The 23,658-nt window shown below is 35.2% G+C and overlaps 1 protein-coding gene across 4 annotated transcripts in view; it reads right to left on the reverse strand.

Annotated features, from left to right (window-relative positions):
• The window catches only part of PTPRK (protein tyrosine phosphatase receptor type K), a 524,091-nt gene that overhangs the window by 148,083 nt on the left and 352,350 nt on the right, over nt 1–23,658 (reverse strand). The window lies entirely within an intron of this gene.

Genomic DNA, 23,658 nt, shown 5'->3' on the forward strand with positions numbered 1-23,658 from the left:
CCTCCAGCCAGAAGTGAAATTAGGACACCTGCAGAATAAAATGCTCTCCTTTACAACAAATGGAAGTGTATGATGGTGCTTTTATTTCTTTTAATGAGGCTGAGTTTTAAAAGGGATATTCCCTAGGCACCATCTACCAGTTTATAAGAAATCATGATTAACTCTTCAAGAATTATTTCACTGTATTTACTAAATAGTGTTGAATTAGAGCAATTAATGTGACTTAAAGTTTCAAACTGAGTCAATAGTGTTTTTATTTAAGTCCTTATTTCTTTTCTAAAGAAAAAATACTAACTGGTTAATAATTTATAAATCTAGTGTTTAAACAATACTACTGATGTACTTAAGTTATGTTATCAAAAGCCACTTTTTTCAGACCAATCATTATAAACGACTGCACTGCATAAAATTCTGCATTTATAATTGAAACAATAAAATAAAATGCACACTAAAAATATTGTAAAAGATGAAAGGTTAAGTATAGAAAAGAGTTTCAGGTATGCATTTTAAACATGAGAACTAAGATCATCATTATAGTTATTTCCTCTGATTATTTGCCTCAACTGAAGCCCACACTAGCAACTTTACTAATTGCGAACTTGTGTCATAAAACTCTCCTAAATCACACAAATGACATGTCCATTATGTAGACAAAATACAGGCAGCATTCATTAAATTTATAGCACACTTTGATTTTATTTAGTATGTGAACATCGCACTCATCCTACCCTCTATAAAAATTTCTTAAAACGCAATCTGAACACTACCTACTGCAAGTCTAATTGATAAAAGAACAACCATTCATAGTCATTCTTCATGTTATTTTATAAAGGCATACAAAGCCATGTAAGTTGAAGAATGGCCATGATTTTCCCAGGAGCCATATTTCAACCCCTGGGTATCAACATTTTCCCTTCGAGTATGAGAGCAGCTATTCACAGACAGATATCAAAAGCTACTGAGCCCGTCAGATTTCTCATATTATCACATCAGTTACAAAGCGAACTGGAACTGACAGACTTTTAACAAGGCATGATTAGTCAAAAATTTAATCTTAAGAGAGAAACATGCTGAAAATTTAATATAAGAGATTAAAAGAGACACAAGCAAAATTTGAAAAATGAATTCTTAGTGTTTGTGAATCATTTACAAACTAGTTTGATTTCCCTAAGTTTCCTATGGACAATATGAATAGAATGATGTCAGTTACAAGACGTAATTCTGACAACATATTTGTAATATATCTTTCATTTTAAAATGTATATTATTCTGATAGCTAATGTAAACATCAGAAATCCAACATATTTTTATACATGGCACATACAGATGATGAGCTTGATGAGCTTGAAAATATAAGAAAACTTGGCATTTCGCACTGTTATGGACAAAATCTTCAAACATGCCGGCATTTAAGACTTTAATTTAAAAACCATTACGAAATGATTACATATTACTTTGTCCATAATTGATAACAAAAAAATATATCTGAGCTAACATTTCTTAACTTCTTTAGGAAAATAAATAAAATATGTAAGAATTTATATTTTTTAAAAACATAGTTAATGTAAAAATTCAAGTTGAATGTTAATTAATATGATGTTAAATATGAATGGCATGAGCAAGCATAAAAGTAATGCCTTCATAACTATCTAAATGGAATAATGGCTAAAAAAATTCAAAGTGAAAAATATGTTAATCCTCAGATCTCAAACATTTAAAACAATCTATGTCCATTATTTCCCAGAATAATCCTAATGTCAAACATTGTAGCTTTATTTACCTGTATTAGTAGAAGTCATATAACTCCGAACATTTTAAGATTTAAACACTTCTCTTTGAAACTAATTGATAAAACAGTTTGGCCAACTATGATGTGATTTTTTTTTCTACTTTCACTGGTTCTAATAATAAAATTATCACAGCATACATAAACAATGATATTTCCCACTGATTAGCAGCAGAGTAAATTACATTTGTGAAGATGCATATATTACTTTTTGCACACTAAATGTATCTAATATGGTGTCAACACAAACATACATATGTATTTATAGCTTCTATATTAGCCATGCAAAACCTTGGAAAATATTCCTGAATTCTAACTACTCCTAGGCAAACTTTCACTCTTAATTCTGAGCCCTCATTTTTGGAAAAGATCACTAAGAATACAAATAAAATATTTTCTGAAGTTTTTTTTTTTTAATAATATCAACACTATGTTCTTTGCATTGTATTCTGTTCTATATTAAATTCCAGAAACACTTAACAGTCTCCTGTTTGCTTACTTGTTAACTGCTTTATACTATTGTTGAGATTCACTCTAAGATGTGAACCTGAACAGTGTGAAGCCAACTTGCCCAGCCACATGCTCTGTATTTTCAAAGTGGACGTTCCTGTTGGAGTTGCAAGGAGACCGCACTATATACAAATCCTTCTTGGCGCTTTGCATCTGATATTCCTGTGATTTCTGAGTCTCTAGTGTAGTTATTTTCAAATACTATTTTTTTTAAGATTTTATTTTTATTATACAAGAGCAGGGGTACAGGCCAGGTGGTGGGTGAGAGGATTCACCAGAGTCAGAATAGGGAGCAGAACAGGCAGATCTACTGAAAGACACTGCTGAGGGGATCAGCAGGCGAGTCAGGAGAGGTTTGCTGCACCATGTGGGCAGCTCCCTGGATGGGGATCGAACTCTTGCTGCAGAGGCTGCAGACAGTGTCACAGCGCTGCACTCAACCACTTGCGCCACCAGGGAGGCCCCAAATACTATTGTTTTTTCACAATGAAACCCAGTCTGTGATGTGCGCTCTGGGCTTCTTGCACAACTAAGATATGCTCTTCTGCATATAGTGCTCTACTTGTAGGACCTACATTCTGCAGAGTTCAAAATATGACCTTTACTTACTATTTTCTTCCCTCCTTACTTCTAATTTAATATTTCAATTAATTTATTGAATGAATTTTAGAACTAATGGGTTGGTGTATGAAGATGCGGTTTATTTGGGAAAACAAAACTTCTACCTATATTAGAGCAGTTGTCCACACTTTCACTTTAAAGAAATCCTTTATTTTTAAGCCACATTTAATGTAGTGTTTCCACTTATTTCAATGCATTCATAGTTAGCTCTATTTCCAGAAGCACAGCACAGGTGGCCTACCAATTGCATTTTGAAATCCAGTTCTAATAATAGAGATACGGATAGATGTGGTAAAGAGAGCAGGACAAAATGATAATAGTAAAATCTAGGGGGTGAGTATAAAGGTATTCATTATAAAATTACTTCAATTGCTGTAAATTTTAAATTTTATTAAACTCAATATAGATATGAAGAGAATTCTTCGAAAATGTTGACAGTATGTTAACAATTAGTCGATTTCCTTATTATGCATTATCTTCTTTTTCTGGATCTTCATAATCAATTTATTTGTAAATTTTGGTTTTATATCCAAAACTGCTTGCCAAACACAATTTAAAATAGAAGTCTTAGTATATCTAAACATTAACAGTTACTTACAGAATTCAAACATTATCCAGAATACTCTTTTTAAAGCAAAGGGAGATTCACAATCTAATGAAGAAAAGCTAAGACAATTATACTGAATGTTCCCACAAGCTAAAATAATACAGTAACGCAAAATTTAGAACCTCATAAAAAATTTTCCAAGTAGTGAATGCCAAGATTCTATATCTCTTGTAATTATTTCAAAGAACCCCAAGTATCAGAAAAGTAAATGTTGATCATCCCACAAAATTGATGTCTCCCACTCAGATTTATTCTTGCTCAGTTGAAATTTACTTGTCACATATACATTAAGCAACATATATTTGATTTACAAAACACATAGTTTTATAAAAATAAGGGCTTATTGATATCAAAAGAACATCTATATCTGGATCTATGCCAAATTACAGGAGCTAATACATACTCAGTCACCAAATAAAAAATGGAAATCATTTACCTCTTCTTCTTGTCTAGATATTAAGAAACATAAAAGAGATATTGACATGTACTGTCAACTATAAATACCAGACTGTACAGAATAATTTTATCTTGCTTTATAGTGACTGTTTTTTAGTCAACCCCCTATGAATATAATGCAGTTGTGTAAGCTATATAATTAAGTTACATGGCTCACTCTTCCCTTTTTGGACTCTTTCCTGTCTTTCAACAGTGAAGAACAGATGTGCAATCTGGTTCAGATTCCTGAACAGTGAACAACAAGAATGAGGAAGCCTCATGGAATCTCATGTTTGACATTTCCATAATTTCTTTTCTTTACTTTTTATTAGTTGTATTTTTTATTGACATAACAATGATATACAATATCATATATGATACAGAGGTATAGATACCTATCTCATCAGATGTATATAACCGCACACGCCACATTTACCTCATAAGCACCCATAATCCTCCACCACAGTCCACTACCCTACCACACATTGCTGCGCACCCCATCATCCCTTTCTGTTAGCCTCAGTTCTGTAGTTAGATTACTAGAGTTCATTTGTCTTGGGTTTATCCTGTATCTTTGAGATTACTGTTCAAATGATTTATCTAAAACTTCTTAAATTCTCCTGGGTGCTTTCAACTTGATATTAAAAAAAAAAAACAAAAAACACTAGTTTTGATTATTCTTACTTCCCTCCCTTAAATTAACTTAAATAATCCTCACTGTTTTCCTTTACTGATATTTGATTTGCTAATCAATTTCATTTTTATATTGAAACAATTTTTCCACACACATAATTGAGAGCGCCACATAACTAGATATTATATATTTAGAGCAACAGAAATCCTGAACCTTTCAAATTCCATGTGTAGTTTTCAGAGAGGCAGCATAATGGAAGGCAAAATAAGGGTCTCATCCTAGGGAAATTTAATGGACATATTCTATAATGACTTGAGTGCCTTCTCAGCAGATAGCTTTCCTCATCACAGCAGTGATCTGGGAAATACAAAAGAAATGGTAGGCTTCTGTCTCCCCATGCAATTTCAATCAAATACAGGTGTGGGGTAGACAAGTAAGTAAATATGCAGGGGTATCCATCACTGAAAGTTCAGAGAAAGGGAGAACATGAGTTAAATAAATCTGGAGAAAGCAGAGTGAGCAAATGGTGTGGCTGGGGAACAGTGAGCAATATAGAGAATGTATCCAGTGGGAGTTTGGTTCAGGTCAGAGAAAATGGAAGGCAAAATTAGACAGAACACTCATATTGTGGAGAATCTTAACACAAGGTAAATAATTTGAATTTCTTGCAAAAACAGTGTCAGGCCTCGGCAGGTTTTGAGCACCAGAATCGGATATGTTAAAAGCAGTTTAAGAAAAAGATAAATCTGAAGTTATACAGAATACATGTTTTAAGGAAGTCCATAAAAGGATAAGCTGTATTGGAAGCAGCTACATTGGTTTATGTGTGAAGAATTTTACAGTTAACTTAGACAAAGAACTTTACAGTTAACTTAGACATTTTAGGAATAATATGAGTATAATGTCACAAAAAAAATGTCACTGACATATAAAATGTGGGATTTCATAAAACAATAGTTCAAAGGTTCTTTTTTTATTTCCTCTCTCTCAAAAGTCCCTTTTTGACATGATCACAGTTAGGAAAAATGTATTTTTGCACTAACAAATAAGTAACTTTGCGGAAGGTCTTTTGAAAAATTATGGTTCCTTTTTTTAATCATAAAGTTAATGCACTAAAAATATATACCATGGAACATTACTCAGCATTCAAAAAAGATAAACACATGCAATTTGCAGCAACATGGATGGCGCTGGAAGGGATCATGCTCAGCGAAATAAGCCAAAAAGAAAAAGAAAAATACCGGATGGTCTCACTCATAGCAGGAATCTAGAAAACTTAAATAACGGACCAGGAAAATGAATAACTACAAGAAAGTGAAAATCAAAATCAACAAAAAACTATGAACCAGAGACACTTTTTGGGGGGTGGGGGGCAGGAGGGGAGGGATTGGTGTCAGAATGGGGGGGTTGCAATTGTATGGGGAATATAAAAATAAAATTTATTATTTAAAAAAAATAAAATAAAATAAAGTGAGAATGTGTCCCCCTCCCAAAAAAAAAGTTAATGCACTAAATATGTTTCCCCTCCTCTCTCTTTTGTTCTCCTTCCCTTCTGTGTCTCTCTTACTTCCTAATACTAACCCTTCATATACAAACATATTAAGTGCAGGTTACTTTTCATTGACTGTCTCATGAATAGTCTGGAATTCAGAATCGACATTCGGGAGCTTTGGGTAAAGTACAGGGTACTGAAGAATTAATGAGTGTAGATTTTATTATAGTTCTCAAATTCAACGCATGTTGGCTATCAGTAACATAGTTCTAACTCTATACTTTAGGACACAGTAATTTTGCTTTGATTTCTCTCACGACAACTTTTAATCCAAATAAACTGGCATTGAATAATTAAAATCAACTTGAGAAAACAGAAATCAAGATGCCAACAAACACTGTGAACAATCAAACACTATCATTCCTGAGTCTTCTTTTCTGGAGATAAGGAAGACAATTGTTTAAAATCTGACTACACTCTTGTCCTCCACCTTGTTGTATGTTTCTTCCTGACTCTTAAAAATCATTGCATACCTACCAATCTAGATATAAATGTGTAACATTTATGAGAGCTATATACATTGTTTACAATACTTTGAAGAGTTTAAACCAAGGACTCATTTAAATTCAGATAAAATGATAGGACTATTCAGGAACTATAGCAGTGAGATAATTTATACATGTGGGCTTTGAAACTGGTAAAATAAGAAACATAACAAATATTACCTTTGAATAAATCAAAGTATACTTCACAGTAGTCTAATATTGCACAATAAATCTCAAAAGCTTGCCCATGGCATCTCCAGTTATCAATACTGTAATTCAAGCCTGAATAATAGCTATGGTGTCCTCTGACTATAATTTCTGCAACAAGACTACATGACCGCTTGAATCAAATGCGTGTAAATTTTGAAGATTTGTGGAAAAAAATTTTTTTCAAGAAAGATCAAACTGATTATTTGATTATTTGACCTAGTGAATATACTCTCAGAATTGTTATGACTAGAATTTAGGATGTCTGTTTTTTCACCGGTAAACATTCTCAGGAAAAATGACCAAATATAAGTGAAATAGGTAGATAAAAACAGTCTTCCAAGTTTCATTTTACCCCTGAGTCTTGCAACTGAAAATACTTAAAATTTCACATAGTCTTAGTTTTCATTTTAGCGATCTTATATTGGCTGAAATTTCTTCAATGTTGGGGATTAGTTATCCAGAGAGGACAACATTTTTACTAGAAAGCACAAAACTATTCATATGTAATCATCATAAAGGACAACTGTTACTATCATCTCAAAGCTGTCTTTGTTTTTTTCTTTTCTTCTAATAATTCTGTATTGCACTTTTACATTCAATGATTTCTGATCAGTGCTAAGTACTTGGTGATATTAAACTACTGAGAAAGATCTATGTTGTTTAATTTTATTCAATATCTTTTCAAATATTAAATAAAATCATTGTACCATAAATAAAACTTTGAAAATATATAACTGAATTTTTACTTGTTTGTTATAGTAATACAGATTTCTTTGTGGCTCAAGAGAACAATTTTAACTAAGAAACTAATTTGAGAACAAATTTTTGATTAATATTGTCACATTTCCAAAGATAAAGTTATATCCTTTTACATATATTGGGGGAGATAGAAATTATAAATTAATATCAAACAGGTCCTTACTTATTCAATTACTATGAAAGTTATAAAGAAAATATTAAGTAAGTTCTTCTAAAAGAAATTAATTGTCAGGGGATGATTTAATAATATTTTTTAATCATCAAAATATGCCTTAGAAAGAAAAATAAAAGCATAAACAAAACACCCTGACTAAAATCCTGTGGAGCTTTGGGGTATGGAGTCCTTAAATAGCAAAAGCAATATGAGAATAATATTTTCTGAAGATAAACTTGAGATACAGCCTTTTAACTGTCTCTTGAATAACTTTTTGATGTGCTAAAGCATCCATTTTAAATGGTTAGAGATGTATTAAATCAGTTTGTCTACTACAGAAGCATTTTATATTTACTTATTTTGAATATAGAATTGTTTCATTTTATATTGGCCTTGGGTCTCCAATATGCTGTCCTTTTCTATGTATTGAGATGGGTTTTAACAATCTTTTTAATCCTTAATTCAAATGGAAGTCAGAAAAAAAATTTAAATCATTTCCAATTTCACGTTCAACTTTATATATATATATATATATTTGTTTTAAGTAGATGTTACAATATATTGCCTTTCCAAGCAACAAATTCTTGCAGATAATAACCAGCTCTTTTTCCTTACCATTTAAGAGCTCAAACAACACATTAACACATATGTACAAAGATTTATACTTCATTAATGCTTGTATATATACTTATCTGTATGTGTGTATAAATATAAAGGCCACATCAATATAATACATTCATTGTGACAATCCATAAATTTGCTATTCTTTAGTTATCCTAGAACCAGAGACCAGATGTAGCTCAGAACATGGGTCCAACATGCAACACAAATTCATTCATTTTTACTTTAAAATTCAAATTGAGAAGTCTGCAGAGCAGCAGATAAGCTGTCTAACAGAGTATAAAGTCTACCCGAGGCCTTAGGCCCTTGCACAAATGGGTTTTGTGTGATGAAGTAAAGAGAATAAATACCATCTAAGGTGAACAAATCCTTCACAACTCTCACCCAGGCAAATCAAACATTGCAAGTACATTGAAAGTTATCAATATAACATTCCATTGGAAATTATGAATGTAAGTATCACAAAGTATGTGTGGCATATTCATATATTGCTTTCGCAGAAATGTGTCTACCAAATTCAGTATAATTCTTAAAGATGATAATATAGAGGAAAATTTTGAAGTGGCTTTTTTTCAGAGAAGTAAACTCAAAACAATTGGACTGTGTATACAAAAACAAAATACCATCCCTTATCTACATGATATCCTATGATATCATACATACAGATACATTGTTCATGCAAAGGATAGCTTTAATACCACTCATTCACAGAATAGGTAAGCTATGTATCTTTTTTTTTTTTGAAACTTTAATTTTTATTAATGTATCTTTGGTTTATATTTCACTGTATAAGATTCTGAAATAAATAGGATGCCAGTAGTCCTCCACAATAATTCATTGGGGCCTCTAATGCCTTTCCTCTTCACCCCCACTTTCCCTGGTAACCTCATTTCTACAGTCTGAATTTGGTTTGGGGCTGTATGATTCTTTGTTTTGTTTTATATATATTCCACATATGAGTGAAACCATCCGGTATTTGTCATTCTCCTTATGCCTTATTTCACTGAGAATAATCCCCTCCAGTTCCAACAATGTTGTCTGAAATGTCAAGAGTTCATCTCTTTTTATAGCTAAGTAGTATTCCATTGTTTGTACACACACTCACATATATATACATACACATATCATGTCTTCCTAATTAGTGCATCTGTGGTAGGCTACATTTAAACTACAATAAAATAGAGACAATTTGCTCAATAATGGTTCTGCATTTATGGTTTGGTGATTCAAATACTGTAATCCAAAATATTCCTCAAATGCATTGTAAAGCATGTTACAGAAACCAGATATATTCAGTACTGTTTTTCCAAAGGAGATTGGTCATGAAATTTATTACACTACTCCCTGTCTTGTTGATAACACAAATCCCTCTACTTACTATAAATGCCTCCTCTCTGCATGTCCCAGAATGGAGAGCTAAAGGAAACAGCCAGAGACTGACATGGGGCTCTAAGTTAGCAGACACTAAACTAATAACTAAACTCTCCCTCCCTCCCTCCTTTATTCTTTCCATTGCCCTCAAGTCATCACCAAACAGAACTCAGCTCATCTCTCACCAAACACAGAAATGGAAAGGATCTATACATTCACTAAAGAAAGGTACTTAATGCAAACCATTTTTAATATAAGGCAGGAAGAAACAGAAGATGCAAACCACTCCAGATTGGCAAGTGGCAGGTTTCCTAAGCAAAGGAACTTACATATGAGTATTGTCCTAGAAGCAAGATGAGTACATCTACACACCTACCAGACTCTTAAAAGTTTTACAGAGACTGTGTATTGGGTTCAGTAGTGCATACTATCTAGATATTTGAAACACCATAATACTATCTCAAGACTTTGTCATTGAGGACAAATGCAGAGAAGGAAAGCAGAATACATATTCCATGGACAGGGGGAGGGAGAAGCCTCTGACTTCCTGGTCCAGCTTATATGTCATGAGTGGTTACATTCTCACAATGACACTGGCTAGTCTTTTCCTAACTCGTGCCAGTCAGGAAACTTCTCCACCTCTAGCAGAGTGCTTTTCCAATTATCTGCAGTGAAGGTCCAGTCCCTACACCTCAATCTGGTGTGAACTTGTACTTTTGTATAATGCAATAAAAATAAATTACTAATCAATGCAAAAAAAAAATGTATGTACCATGTGTCAAATATAGGTTTCAAAATACAGAACTGAATTGAGATCAAGAAGAGTGAAAACCTATTCTATTTGGAGGACTTAGAAATGATCAAAAAGGTACTCTTACTTTTTAAATCAACATCAAATATAAATTCTTTCAGATTATATTTTCATCATGTTTCTTTTACATTAGATATGATTATTCTATTGCCTTAAAACAGAGATAACTTACAGTTACATATTAAAAACCCTTATTTAAAAAAAAAATTAGTTGTGGGCCTCCCTGGTGGTGCAAGCAGTTAAGCACAGAACTATGAAGATATCCACAGCCTCTGAAGCTTGAGTTCAATCCCCGGCCAACCAGGGAGCTACCCACATGGCAAAGGCAGACCTCTCCTGCCTCACCTGCTCCTCCCCTCAGCAGTGTATTTCAGTACATCTGCCTGTTCTGTTCCCTTCTCTGTCCCTGGTGAATTCTCTCACACCCCTCCCCCACACCTCTGGCCTGTACCCGTTCTTGTATACATAAACAAATACACCTTTAAAAAATAAACAAATAAATAAGTTGTAACTATCTTACTGAAAGTAATTCATTTTTAGCAAATTGGTATAATAGACATTTGTTATTTTATGTTTCCAGCACGCCAAGCTTACACCTTCAGGAACAGCAATCATCTTGGAAATGGTAGTTCCTTAACTCTATTTAGTTTGATGTGTACTCCATCTCCTCATAAAACCAGCCAGTTCAGGTATGGTGGTATAGCCCTCCACATCTGGTTGAAGGGTCTAGGGATAGCTCCTGACATTGCTAGTCTAGACAAATCAGGGCCCATCCAGTATATCTTTGGAGTGGACTTTCAGAGGAAAAACAAAGCTACTGACATTGAAGTTTGACTATAAAGGGCATAAGGGAACTTTCTGGGGTGATGGAAGGGCTCTATAGTTCCTTTTAGTAATGGTGTATAATAACTGAATAACTGAAAGGGACCCATTCTACTCTCAATAAAATGTATTTAAAAATGTAAAATTTCAGAGAGGGGCGGAGCAACATGGCGGCGAGGAGACGCTGCGAGTAAGATCTCCCATTAAAAAAAGTTAATAGGAAGGAAAAGCGGCAGGTCCCGGTGAGAACTGGGACACGGAAGATAAACGGGTGACGCCAGCGAACTGCCCGAAGAAGAAAGTGGCCATAAAAGAGGACCAGAAGGGAGGGAAGCGCAGAACCCTGCTCCCCTCCCCCGCCCACAGAGGCGGCACTCTCCGACCCGCAGAGAGGAGGAAAACAACAAACTAAAGCGACCAACAAGAACAAACGACGCAGCAAGCGGGACTGTGAGTGGAAAGGAACTATTTCAGCCACCACACCCCGTGAACGGGAGCTGTGGAGAACCCCGCAGGATCTGCAGCGAAGGTGAGCTAACGGCTCCGGGCACCATTAAAGAGAGACCCCGCCCCCGGGGGAGGAGACCAGCACCAGCACACAGCCCCGGGCCGCCCAGTAAGCTTGCGTGGAAAGGCGGCGTGCTGGAAAAACAGGCGCGGATCGCGGTCAGGATTGGGCGGAACAGCGGCGCGCTGGAAAACCAAGTGCGGATCGGAATCGGGATCGCGCGCGCGCGGAAAAGCAGTGCAGTTGAAAAGCAAACGCAGATCCAGATCACAGCTGCCCAGGTCCCTGCGCCTGCGACCTAGGCTTGTGGGGAGACGCGAGGAGGCCCTCACTGAGTGAGCAGGCCCAGGCGCCCAGGCACGGGAGCGGGATTCAAAAGGCGCCATTCCCGCGCCACTGAACTGGGCTACAGCCTGAGTCCTGGAACTGAGGGCTTTGGAACTGACACCCGGGGCACGAAACTAGGGGTGTGGGTTCCCCACGATGGTGGGGCACAAGGCAGACACAGCACCCCAAAGCCGTTCAGGTTTACCCTACCATTCCCGCTCTATTCCCTGTCCTACGGGGTGGAAAATCAGCTCCCCAAGGGCTCCAGGAGAGATCTCTGGCGCAACCTAGCGACTTGAAGCCAGCAGAGGCGCCTAGAGGAGCCAGTGGCCAGCTGGGGAGTTAGCCCACGCCGGACCCCTTCCGACCAGTAGTCTGAGCCCACAGGGGGAGCGAGCACCCACAGCCGGGGCAGACCAGGCGCGCAGAAGAGTGTGCCTGAGACCGGACGCACAGGGAGTGTGTCCCACATCACCATCTTAGAACAGGGACATTTCTTCAGTAAAGACTACCTGCAGAAGGCTTCCTCAGGAGCCAGAGGTGAGCGGGGGAAGTTCGCCCACGCCAGACCCCCTCTGGCCTGCAGTCCAAGCCCAGAGGGGGAGCAGGAACCCACCGCCGGGGCAGACCAGGCGCACAGGGGAGTGTGTCCCCACATCGGCATTTTAGAACAGGGACCTTTCTCCAGTAAAGACTGCTTGAAATTGACAGATGACTCCTGGAGGAACCAGAGGAGAGCAGAGAAGCTCACCCAAGATGCCGACAAGTCCCAACTACACAGTGTCCCAACGCATATGGCAAATTAGAAAACAGACAGTAGGGAGGAGAAGAACCACACACAACCTAGCAACTCCCCAGGGAAAAAGCACACCACAAAAAGAAAAGCAGCCCCCAGATTGCAACGACAGTAACTTGGAAGAACTTCTGAGCCTTCCAGAAAGAGAATTTAAAATTGCCGTGATTAAAAAACTGACAGAAGTCATAAAGAAAAACAATGATAAGGGAAAAATAATCAACGATCAGAAGAATGCAATTGAGTCCCTAGAGAGGGAAAACAATGGTCAGAAGAATGAAATTGAGTCCCTAAAGAAGGAAGTAAAAGAAATGCAGGAGATCAAAGAATTAATGGAAGAACTAAAGAATTCTGGGAAAAGCAATGAAAGCAGAATAGATAAAATGGAAGAACGAATAAGTAATCTTGAAGACACAGAAATAAAAAGAACCAAAACAGAAAAGGAAAGAGAAGTACGAAGGAAAAAGAATGAAGAAAGACTTCGGGAACTATCTGACTCCATGAGGAAAGGAAATATAAGAGTTATAGGAATACCAGAAGGAGAGGAGAGAGATGTAGGAACAGAGAAAATATTCAAAGAGATAATTGAAGAGAACTTCCCAAATGTGAAGAAGGAGCTGAAAATTGATATACAAGAAGCAAGAAGAACACCAAACTTCCACGACGAAAGGAAAAATACAGCAAGACACATAATAGTAAAGCTCCCAAGAATCCAGGACAAGGAAAAAATAATGAAGCTGGCAAGAGGGAAGAAACAGATAACATTCAAAGGAAAGCCAATCAGGCTGACATCAGACTTCTCCGAAGAAACACTACGGGCAAGGAGAGAATGGAGGGACATAGTCAACAGACTCCAAGAAAACAGATGCCAACCAAGAATACTCTATCCCGCAAAGCTCTCCTTTCTCTTTGAAGAAAGAATATGGACCTTCCCAGACAAACAGAAACTCCGGAATTTCATTGCAACTAAACCCCCACTCCAAAAAATACTACAAGGAGTCCTAAAGCCAGAACCTCAGAGAGGACGAATAACAATGAAAGAAGGCCAAAAAAAAAAAAAGTTATTAAAACAATAAATAAATAAAATCAAAGGAAAGACAAACACAATGGCAAATACAGATGCTAACATATCAATAATAACTCTAAATGTAAATGGACTAAACTCTTCAATAAAAAGACACAGAGTTGCAGCCTGGATTAAGAAACAAAACCCAACCTTTTGCTGTCTCCAGGAAACACATTTAGCTACAAAAGATAAAAATAGGCTCAAAGTTAAAGGATGGAAAACAATCCTACAAGCAAATGGACCAAAAAAGAAAGCAGGAACAGCTATACTTATATCAGATAAAACAGATTTCAAACTCAAAAAGATAAAAAGAGACCCCAATGGTCACTACATTATGATCAAGGGGACAATACTTCAAGAAGAAATAACACTCATTAACATATACTCACCGAACGAAGGAGCACCAAAATATATCAGACAACTGTTATCCTCTCTGAAAACAGACATCAGAGAAAACACATATGTAGTGGGAGACTTCAACACACCACTATCAACAATGGATAGATCAACAAGACAAAAAATAAGTAAAGAAACCAAAGCTCTAAATAAGGACCTAGAGCAATTGGGCTTAACAGACATCTATAGAACACTAAACCCCAAAAAAACGGAGTACACATTTTTCTCAAGCGCACACGGATCATTCTCCAGGATCGATCACATACTGGGGCATAAGACAAACATCAACAGATACACCAAGATTGAAATCATATCAACCATCTTTCTGACCATGAAGGCATCAAACTAGAAATAAACCATAAAAAGAAGGCAAGGAACTTTCCTACCTCATGGAGATTAAAAACCACACTACTGGAAGACCACTGGACTAATGAGATCAAAGAAGAAATTAAAATTCTTTGAATTGAACGACAAGGAGGACACCAATATCCTAAATGTATGGGATGCAGCAAAAGCAGTAATAAGAGGAAAATATATAGCAATAGAAGCTCACATCAAAAAACAAGAAAGAACTCAAAGAAACAACCTAATCTCGAAGCTCAAAGATCTAGAAAAAGAACAACAAAAAAACCCCAAAACCAGTAGAAGAAAAGAAATAATAAAAACCAAAGCAGAAATAAATGAAATTGAAACTAAAAAAACAATCCAAAAGATCAATGAACCAAGAGCTGGTTCTTTGAAAAAATCAATAAAATAGACAAACCCCTAGCCAGGCTCACAAAGGAAAAAAGGGAGAAAGCACAAATAAACAGGATCATCAATGAAAGAGGAGAAATCACAACGGACACAGCAGAAATCAAAAGAATAATCAGTAACTACTATGAACAGTTATATGGAAACAAGTTTAACAATCTAGAGGAGATGGACAAATTCCTACAACTCTACAATCACCCAAAGCTAGATAAAGAAGAAATAGAACACCTAAACGAAATTGAAATGGTAATCAAAAACCTCCCCAAAAACAAAAGCCCAGGACCTGATGGATTTACAAATGAATTCTACCAAACATTCAGAGACGAATTAGTGCCTATCCTTCACAAACTCTTCCAAAAAATTGAGAAGGAAGGGACAATACCAAACACGTTCTATGAAGCCAACATTACACTAATACCAAAACCAAACAAGGACAACACAAAAAAGGAAAACTACAGGCCAATCTCCCTAATGAACACTGATGCAAAAATCCTCAATAAAATTTTAGCTATCAGAATCCAACAATGTATCCATAAGATAATTCACCACGACCAAGTAGGATTCATTCCAGGGACACAAGGATGGTTTAACATCCGAAAATCAATCAACGTTATCCAACACATCAACAAAAAGAAATATAAAAACCATATGATAATATCAATAGATGCTGAGAAAGCTTTCGACAAAGTGCAACACCCATTCATGATAAAAGCCCTTGAAATTCTTGGGATACAAGGAACATACCTCAACATCATAAAGGCCATCTATGACAAGCCAACAGCCAGTATCATTCTCAATGGTGAAAAGCTGAAAGCAATTCCATTAAGATCTGGAACAAGACAAGGATGTCCACTCTCACCACTGCTTTTCAATATAATACTGGAAGTCCTAGCCAGAGCAATAAGACAAGAGAAAGACATCCAAGGAATCCAAATAGGAAAAGAAGAAGTCAAACTATCACTATTTGCAGATGATATGATAATATACATAGAGAACCCCAAAAAGTCCACAGAAAAACTAATTCAACTCATCAATCAATTCAGTAAAGTGGCAGGATACAAAATCAACACGCAAAAGTCAGTAGCCTTCCTATACACAAACAATAAATCTGAAGAAGAAGAAATCAAAAAAACCATCCCTTTTTTTATTGAAACAAAAAAAATCAAATATTTGGGAATAAATCTAACAAAAGAGGTAAAGGACCTATACAAAGAAAACTATAAAACACTGTTAAAAGAAATAGAAGAAGACACAAAGAAATGGAGAGACATCCCCTGCTCATGGATTGGAAGAATAAACATTATTAAAATGGCCATCCTTCCAAAAGCAATATACAGATTCAATGCTATTCCAATCAAAATTTCAATGTCATTCTTCAAAGAAATAGAACAATTATTGATGAAATTCATATGGAATCACAAAAACCCCGAATAGCCAAAGCTCTCCTGAAAAAAAAAGAAGGGAATGGAGGCATCACAATCCCAGACTTCAAACTCTACTACAAAGCCATAATCATCAAAACTGCATGGTATTGGAACAAGAACAGACATACGGACCAATGGAATCGAATAGAAAATCCAGAAATAAACCCACAGATTTATGGTCAACTAATCTTTGACAAAGGAGCAAAGACTATGCATTGGAGCAAAGAAAGTTTGTTCAATAAATGGTGCTGGGAAAACTGGGTCGCTACATGCAAAAGAATGAAGCTTGACCACTACCTCACACCATACACAAAAATCAACTCAAAATGGATTAAAGAACTAGACATAAGACCTGAAACCATAAAATATATAAAAGGAAATATAGGCGAAACACTACGTGATTTGCACATCAAAGACATCTTTACAGACACATCACCCAAAGCAGTGATAGTGAAGGCGAAGATAAATAGCTGGGACTACATCAAATTAAAGAGCTTCTGCACAGCAAAAGAGACAATAACAAAAACAAAGAGAAACCCCACCAACTGGGAGAACATTTTTGCACCCAACACTAATGATAAAGGACTGATCACAAAAATCTGCAAAGAGCTGATGAGACTTAACAACAACAAAGAAAGAATCCAGTCAAAAATGGGCAGAAGAGCTAAAAAGAAACTTCTCTGAAGAGGAAATGCAAATGGCCAACAGGCATATGAAAAAATGTTCAACATCACTTGTCATCAGGGAAATGCAAATCAAAACTACCATGAGATACCATCTTACACCAGTGAGAATGGCACATATTAAAAAACTAGCAACAACAAATGTTGGCGAGGGTGTGGAGAAAAAGGAACTCTTCTGCACTGTTGGTGGGAGTGCAAACTGGTCCAACCACTGTGGAGAGCTGTGTGGAGATTTCTGGACCTACTAAACATAGAGCTTCCATATGATCCAGCAATTCCACTCCTAGGTATTTACCCAAAGGACACAGAAACATCAATTCCAAAGAACACCTGCACCCCTATGTTTATAGCAGCACTGTTTACAATAGCTAAGCTTTGGAAACAACCCAAATGCCCAAAAATAGATGACTGGATCAAGAAGATGTGGTACATATATTCCATGGAATATTACTCAGCATTCAAAAAAGATAAACACATGCAATTTGCAGCAACATGGATGGCACTGGAAGGGATCATGCTCAGCGAAATAAGCCAAAAAGAAAAAGAAAAATACCGGATGGTCTCACTCATAGCAGGAATCTAGAAAACTTAAATAAGGGACCAGGAAAACGAATAACTATAAGAAAGTGAAAATCAAATCAACAAAAAAACTACGAACCAGAGACACTTTTAGGGGGGGGTGGGAGGGGAGGGATTGGGGTCAGAATGGGGGGGCTGCAATTGTATGGGGAATATAAAAATAAAATTTATTATTAAAAAAAAATGTAAAATTTCAATGCCCCACTTTACAAAATTGTCTGTTTTTTATCATCTGCAAGTATAAGCAACCAAGAAAAGGTATGAAAATTAATACTTTAATATAGTTTCATGAAGCAGTGTATACTACTCAATAATTTCATATTTTATATGCACAATCTATAAGTATCATATAATTACCTCAATTAGGAATGTTTTAATACAAATGAATAGCTTGAAAAAAATAGGCACTTAAGAACTAAAGTGGGAACATTTCTCCTATTCCCATCTAATTAGCTCATTCTTCTACCTCAGTTTGCTCTTCTGTTATCTTCTGAAATATTATTTTGTATAAAAAGAATATCACTTCTATATTTAATTGTTTACTTATATAGTAATTCTATTGTTTTTCCCATATATGAAAAATATATGCTATATAAAACACAAAATTTACACAACGCTTTTGCAAAAAAGATATGGGAAACATTTATGAGTAAAGATGACAACAATTAGATAAGCGTAAATATACCAATAAGGTAATAATCTGCTTAAGGCTAACTAGCTACATTTTTCTATAGTTTTTATATTTAAAACTGTAAGATAGCAGGGGCATCTTATGGCTTCAGAGAAACCACTTATTCTGCTGGCACTAAACTCAAACCCCTAATACTTCTGTTCATCAGATGGTCATCATTCAAATAGGCTGCTACACACCTCTTTTCCTGGAGAGATGCTATTTACAAAGACTTATAAATTTTTTTTCAAGTCCTAAGACTATGCAACTGATAAAAACATACAATCATTAAAAGACCAAATATAAAACAGAAAATTGATTTAATAAATAAATCTCAATAATTTTCAGTACTCATATAGAGAAATTGTCCTATCAGTTGCATTGCAAGTCAGTGACTGACAGTGGAACAGAATGCTGCTATGTTTAAACAATTCTCTGACATAAGAAGAATGTTGGTGCTCTGGCTCAACAACAGCTTGTGGGAGAACAATGCAAGGTAAAAGACAAAAGCTAAGTAAAAAAAAAATACCAAACAATCAAAAACAATAAACTCTGAGAATCAATAAAACATTCTGCATTACGAACTATCCCATGAACCAAAATTCATTCATTTCAGTTTACAATCATCTCTCTTCCCTATAAAGCCAATGCTTTTTTACTTGCTTAAATATCCTCCTATTTCACTGCTCTTTCAATGTAAGTGATCTTTCTTGTAATGGAGAACGTTGAGGATAATTTATACAATAAAACATAGTGGAAAACCCAACAAAAACACACAGGAATTTGAGTTAACTGCCAACCTTAAGTTAAGAAATGGCTACCAAGAATTGCAATGCAATATTAGTGCCCAAGTAAAGAAGCAGAATCAGCATTGGTTGAACCATGACATGAGTCTGCTTTTTCATGGCATATGTTAAGCAGGATACTAATGAAATTGCTTAAGTGATTAGTGTAGACAGGACTATCATGGAAGAAGAAATAGGGTTTTCCTACATAGTGCTAAAAAGATTAATGAGAACACATTTTTCATAAGCAGATAGATGCTGTATAAAACACTAAAAGGGATACTTTGTGAAGCAGAAAATTCCTGATTATTGGAATTTAATGATATTCATTCAAATATTTTATTAGCTTATATTATGTAAGAGGCATGCAAAGCGGTATGGAATTATGGAAAGAAATAATAAAAAGTTCTTCCTTCAAAACTCCTGTAGCAATTAATTCTTTTTTTTAAATAATAAATTTTATTTTTATATTCCCCATACAATTGCAACCCCCCCATTCTGACCCCAATCCCTCCCCTCCCGCCCCCCCACCCCCCAAAAAGTGTCTCTGGTTCATAGTTTTTTGTTGATTTTGATTTTCACTTTCTTATAGTTATTCATTTTCCTGGTCCCTTATTTAAGTTTTCTAGATTCCTGCAATGAGTGAGACCATCTAAACATAGAGCTTCCATATGATCCAGCAATTAATTCTTAAGTTGGATAACCGTAGGAAACAATCCCTTGGCAAGGGAAATACACAAAGTTTTTCTCTAATCCTTTCCAAATCAAATGGCTAATGCTGACCACAAATGTGCTATTTTTCGTTTTCCAAAAAACTTGATATTCCTTAATAGGTTACAGATATATAATTGGTAATTATCTGTACCAATGTACCAATCAAAAAGAATGCATTACACTTCCAGTTCTTCTTTTTGTAAACTTTTCAAAATATTTTCCAGTTATCAAAAAAAAATTTGGATCTGCTTAAAAAATATTTCCAGTTACATTATTTATTTACTTAACACAGTAAACAGTATTAGGAAAATATATTTGCCTGTTAATTAACTTTTGAGAAATGAGACCTGGGTTACTCTAAGGTTATATAATATCTTTCCAGAAAAAGAACCTTATACTCTAAGGTTATATAATATCTTTCAAAATTAGGGAAAATGAAAGAATCTAATTACCTGTTTCTATTATTTCAAGGGAGAGTCATCTATCATCTCTTATATAAATAACTAAATTTTAATCAAAGGGAATCAAAAATAGAATCAGTCTGCTAGATATTTGGCTGTGACTAAATATGAAACACAATCTTCAAGCCCTAGCATAACTAAGGAAGTAATAATAACACTGTTAATAACAAAAAATAATATACTAAATGTGAAATGTACTATAATACTATTTTAGATTGTTCTGACATCTGAATCATATTTTAGTTCCTTAAGAGTAATGCTGTAGCAGCAATAGAGGGTTGGGTTAAACAGTTTTGAAACAAAATTAACAGAGTTCAATCTCACCTAGTACTTACTGTGTAATTCTTAAAATAGTTAACATTTCATTTATTTTAAATGAGGTTAATAATACATATATACCCTATGTAGCTGTAAGAATTAATACAGATAAGGCATACAAAGTATTTGGTATAGTACTCAAAACTCAGGAAAGTCTCAATAAACAGTGGATAAGTCTCAATAAATAGAAGTTTTATATGATGTTGGTTGTATAACTTTCTATTTAAGACACTGAGATTGATTTGAATCACTCTCATTACTCTTTCCACCTTCCTTGTTTCTACCCAATCTAATTCAGCTCTGGATTTGTATGCATTTAAAATCTATGTAAGAGGAGAAATAATCATTGCTGAATGCCATTAAAATTGAGATCAATTTCAGTTAATTATAAATGCTCAGTATGTGGAAAGGTGCTCTGGGAGTTAAAACGTACCAGGATTTCCTAAGAATTAAGGGATTTGCCTCAGTAACCCTACGTGGTTCTTATCATTCCACTAGGTGGTGAAAGGCAAAATGCTTGCTCATAGGCTAGAAGTAGGATGTAGGTATTAAGACATTAATTAGCCTCAACTTGGATAATAGGGAATGACAGGAAGTTCAGTGGACTCCACTAGTTGCTCTAATCAATATAACAAGTCAAATGTTACAGCCCTTAGGAGCTGGGGAAAGGATGAGGTAACAGATCTACTAGTACTGCCTACGCTTACTGATACTTTTTCAGAACACATAAAATTATTTCTGATTTTACTTCTTTAATTTACACAAAAATGTAAAAGGCAACAGGTCAAGAATTAGATTAAATGCCCCCCCAATAAAAAACTGGATATAAGAGAAGATCTACTTAATTTTTTACCACTGTTTGTGAAGTAAATAGTTAGAAATAACAAAGTTACTTTATGTCTTATATTCAAGATTCACTGGATTCAGAAAGGGCTTATTCTTTACATTCATGATTTGATAATCTGTCCCCTCTTTCTTTGACTGCCTGGCTCATTTTTCCAGAGGCATCCCAAATGCCACTCTTTCTATTCAGCCTTCCCTGCTTCACTGAAACTTTTAAACAGTTGACTGCTATCAATGCTCTGTTATCACATTTCATAAACATCTGTTTACTCCTATCCTGCTTAATCTTACATTTTCTATTGAGGAATCACATGTTTATAAATACATAAATATAACTAGAAGTAACTAGAAGGCTGCAAAAGAGATTCAATGTCAAACTGATGTTATCTATATGAAGTACAAGAACATACCAAACTTTCCTTTATTTACTTATCATTACAATACCATCAACCTCACAGATTTGTATTAAGAATTAGACATTAAACATTCAGGTAAGATAAGCAAAGTATTTAGTAAAGGGAATTATGTTTTTAAATGTCAGTTATTATAATGACTATTGGTAATAACTCAAATATGGAACATTCAGTGACAAGTATTTTGGTAGGAAAAAAAATACTACAAGAATAAAAGGTAAAATAGTAATTTTGATTGAAATATCAGATGTATGAAGTCTGTCATTGAGGAATTCCCTAAATTTTCTGTCAAATTGACTTCAAGTTTGAAATTTGTTGAAAACTGAACTTGGAATTAAAGGACAGTTTAAATTTTGAAAAACCAGGAGCCTCCCTGTGGCACAAGGGGTTAAGCAAAGCACTATGAAGCAATCCACAACATCTGCAGCATGAGTTCGATCCCCGGCTGGCCAGAGAGCAACCCACATGGCGAAGCAGTCCTCTCCTGTCTTGCCCACTGCTCCCCTCAGCAGTGTATTTCAGTCAGTCTGCCTGTTCTGTTCCCCACTGTCTAGTGAATCCTCTCATCCCATGCATCTCTGGCCTGTACTCCAGCTCTTATGAATAAATAAATCTTTAAAACAAAAATTTTTGAAAAACCAGATAGGAAGAGATTTCTCTCTCTCTCTCTCACTCTCTCTCTCTCTCTCTCTCTCTCTCTCACACACACACACACACACACACACACTGGATTTCAGCTTTATTCTTGTCCATTTGTTATGTATCCTAAACTAAAATCAAGAAATTCCTTTATTATTGCTATATATTTCATTTTACATGCACTTATAGGCATTAAAAATTAAGCAAAGGGTTAAGTGAAGAAAGAGAATAGATTAGTATCTGCTTTAGATAACACTCATTCATCTTAATTGATAGTTTTAGTCACCTCTTTAGTCTGTCATTTTGTTATTGTGGCTATGAGAAGAAAATATAAATTGCACACCCAGAAAGATATCCACAAATAGCTAGTGAGAACCCAGACAGAGATCAACACACACCTAATAAGATAATCTTCAGAAAGAAGACAATTATGCATCCATGAAATCATAGATGAAATATTTCTTCAGAAATCCATAAGCTGTAGAGAGGATAGTATCTAAAAGGAATGACTGAGGTTTGCCTATTTGAAGGCTATTACAAACTTCTAAAAGAAATTAATGGTGTGGTCAGAGATGATGAGTGAATGAATAAATACTATAAAAATAGAAAGTATAGTAAAAAAGGCAATTCTTTTGTAACATTTATAAGTGAAGGGAAAAAAGTATGAAGCACAGTAAAAAATGGAGTTAAAAATAAAAGGTTTGTTTCTTTAATAAAAAGATTTAAGATTATGAGTATTTATAGGCTCTGGGAGAATTAATGTAATGGATGAAGAGAAATACATATGACAAATTATTTGAAGGAAAAGGACTCTGGGAAAAAAATGAGCAGTTAATATTAAGCAGATTTGAGAACAGATTATTATACATGAAATGGACATAAGATATACTTACAACTGGGTCAGAAGG

The sequence above is a fragment of the Talpa occidentalis genome, unplaced genomic scaffold (genome assembly GCF_014898055.3).
Source record: "Talpa occidentalis isolate TD23 unplaced genomic scaffold, MPIMG_talOcc4v2.1 talOcc4.2, whole genome shotgun sequence".
NCBI lineage: Eukaryota > Metazoa > Chordata > Mammalia > Eulipotyphla > Talpidae > Talpa > Talpa occidentalis.